Raw genomic sequence first — 3,131 nt, forward strand, 5'->3', positions numbered from 1 at the left:
GACATTGTTCTCCCACCCAATGGCTTAATTCACAGGAAATACAACCTACTCCTCAACATCGCTGCCCACCACATCTGGGATGGGGGCCGAGGGCCTGGGAGCGCTGAGCTCCAGGCACTGAGATGTTATATTTCCTTGCACCAAACCTCCCGGGCTGCAGGGCCTCCTGAGATTTGTTTCCTGTATCTTTCTGCAATCTTTTTGATGGTCTTAGCTGAGAATTAGGAGGCAGTGGCACAGGCTCTAGGAGCCTAGCAGGTCTTAAACCTGTCATCAGCGGAGCTCCTCTGATGCAATAGCAATAGGGTGAAGCTGCTGATCAGAAACCCCTAGAACTCAGGCAATGGTGTGGGATGCAAAGCCCAGGCAGACCATGTTCATTTAGGGGAAGGCGCAAGGGAATAATGGCTGTTGACATGTTTGTTTCTGAATCCTCTCTATGGCCTAAAGACTTTGCTGTTTTGCTATCTCCATTGTCCTGATGAGGGGCTGTGGCTCAGAGCACACAGCAATTGGATGGATATCTATTGAACACCTACTTGTGTTACATGGTATACTAGGGTTTTAAATTCTTTCCCTCCTCTATTTCTCATTGCAGCCTTGGGATGTAGAAACTGAAGCCAAGGCAGAGTTGGCTAATTCTTTTCTGGTGCAATTCAGCCTCGTTAGGCAAACTTCTCCAGCAGCTTGGCAGCCAAAGCAGAGAAGATGAGTGATTGGGTGGCGCAGAATGAAGCATCCATAGGATGGTGAGAGGAGAGTTTGGGCAGGGAAGGAGGTGAGGCTGGTGGGAAAGCAAGGATGGGTCTTATTCAAGGTGAATCCCTCATGCTGGGAGCATGATTGGCACTCAGAACGTGTCTCCTGAACAGATGTGTGAATGCTAACAGGGGACTGATGGGCAGGTGAACCAAGTTCCTGGAGGGTCCAAGGAGGCCTTAGAGCAGTAGGTATACAAGTGAGCTGCTAGGAGTTGGGAATACTAGTGGGGGAATACTAGGCGGGGGGTGGGGGGGAATACTAGTGACCTTTAAGATTCTCAGAAGAGGAGCCATTTGGAGGGATGAAGTGATGGCAAGGGCCACCGTGGGACCATTACTGGGCAGCTGCAGAAGCATGTGGCAATGGCCACTGGCACTGAGGAACAAGAGGCCAATGAGAAACAGCCTGGAGTAACTCCTTCCATGCATCCCCTGGGTTTTTCACACTATTCTGTGTGGGGATTGGATGGATGCACGTCTCTAACAACTTTGAAGAGTCAAGTGTCAGGCTTCTCCAAAGCTCTACTTCCAAGGGGGAGAAAAGACTATAAACAAAGACTGTAAACATCTCTATATCAAGGTCCACTTTGCCCTTGTGACGTGAATGTCAACTGTAGGAAGCTCAGATGTGGGCTGTGGTGCCTCCCAGTGTGTCTATGGATTTGGTCGGTGGAAGGGAAAGATAGTGCTGATCTATGAATACATTTTCTTTTTCATTCAGGCACTGCCTTTACTCAGTCAGCCCTGGCTTCCTGCAGCAGAGGTCTGGGCTGTAATAGAGCTGGGCTTATTTTTTATTAAATTCATGAACTTTGAAGGAAGGAACTTGGAAAAAAAGGTCTCATTACCTCGGGAATGAAGACTCATGCTTCTTTTAAAGCCAGACATTGGTGTGGCCTTGCTTGTTATAGACACAAATAATCTGGGTGTAAAATTGCAATGGAGTAGCAAGGAGAAAACAGGATGGCTTCTTGGGGTGAAGCAGGTGGGGTGGGGGAGGAAAGGTCAGTGAAAGGTCAACCTAAAATGGAGAGGTCCTGAGGAAAGGCATGCAGACTTCAACTGTGGCTAGACATTTGTATAGATTGACTTTGTGAAGATAGAATCTGCCCTAGACCCTTGCAGAATCTGGAATAATGGGAAGAACATGGTCTCTGGATTCAGATGAATTTGGCTTTAAATTTCAATTTGGCTACTTACTATAAGCTTCATGACCGACAATTTCCCAAACCTCTTGAGTTTCAGTTTCCAAATCTGTACAATGTAAAAGAATATCTACCTGGCAGGAGTGTTGAGGGGATTGGATGAGACAGTGCAGGAAAAGTGTCAGACACTGAGTTTATAAAGAGCAATGTGGTACAAGGCTTCCAAATTCACATTACTATTATTGTTAGTATTTTTTTGCTGCAAAAAGCCTTATTGTTTCCATTTGGTCCAAGGCTTGGGAGAGGGCTCCAGGACAGTTAAAAAGCTGTTCAGCGACTGCAGAGAGAGGCTTCAGGCAGAAGCACTGACACCAGAGGGGCTTCTCAAAGGCCGCTGGGCTCCAGAGGCTCCTAGTCATGCTTGAGGGTGGGCCTTTCGAGGAAATACTTGCCCAGCCCCACCTGGGGACCAGCCAGCCTGCAGAGGTTGGTCAGGTGGTCACCATCTTCTTGATGAGTTTCACCTGCTCATCCAGGAAGCGGCTCTCCAGGAAGTCTGAGAGCTGGGGGTCTGTGTGGGCAGAACCCAGGGCATGCAGAGTGAAAAGCGCCTGGTTCAGGTTCTTCTCCATGAACAGGGTGGCTTCCACAGCATCCTGGGCTTTACCCCACTCATCTTGAGATGGCTTCTGCAGGTCCTGGAAGAGGGCATGGCCGCAGCGCTCATTTTGCATCTTCAAGAGATGTTCGGTGCCCTTGTACTTCTCCTCAGCCAATTCATGGAAAAAGTCACCCACGCCCTCCAGAGCCACATCATCGTGGTGGAAATAGAAGCCCAGAGAGAGAGGTAGGTGTAGGAGGCCTGCAGATGCAGGTTCACCAGGCGGTGGATGGTGGTCTCCACCTGGGTAGAATAATACTGAAAAATCTGGGAGCTCATGGTTGATCAGCAATAAGGAGCTAAGCTCAAAAAATGGTGTTGGCTGGTCCCAGAGGCCGAGGATAGCTGACTGGTTGGTTCTGAAAGTTGTGGCTGGAAAAATGGTTGGCAGGTGGTCAGAGGCTAGAGGAAGGGGTGTCCCTGGGTCAGTTCTGCCCAAACACTGTTGAAGCAAGAGACACCGAGCACACTGCTCATGGTCACCTTCTTTAATGAAATAGATCTTTGAGTTATCCAGCGCAGTGGTTCACACGATTTAATTGTTAACTGATCAGGAGGCTGACT

The 3,131-nt window shown here is 48.8% G+C and overlaps 1 pseudogene; it reads right to left on the reverse strand.

Annotated features, from left to right (window-relative positions):
- Positions 1-2,317: 2,317 nt before the first annotated feature.
- Positions 2,318-2,892, reverse strand: LOC113622377 (ferritin light chain pseudogene; annotated as a pseudogene).
- Positions 2,893-3,131: the final 239 nt, after the last annotated feature.

The sequence above is a fragment of the Aethalodelphis obliquidens genome, unplaced genomic scaffold, assembly GCF_003676395.1.
Source record: "Aethalodelphis obliquidens isolate GAN/ISIS:26980383/991018 unplaced genomic scaffold, ASM367639v1 scaffold9, whole genome shotgun sequence".
Lineage (NCBI taxonomy): Eukaryota > Metazoa > Chordata > Mammalia > Artiodactyla > Delphinidae > Aethalodelphis > Aethalodelphis obliquidens.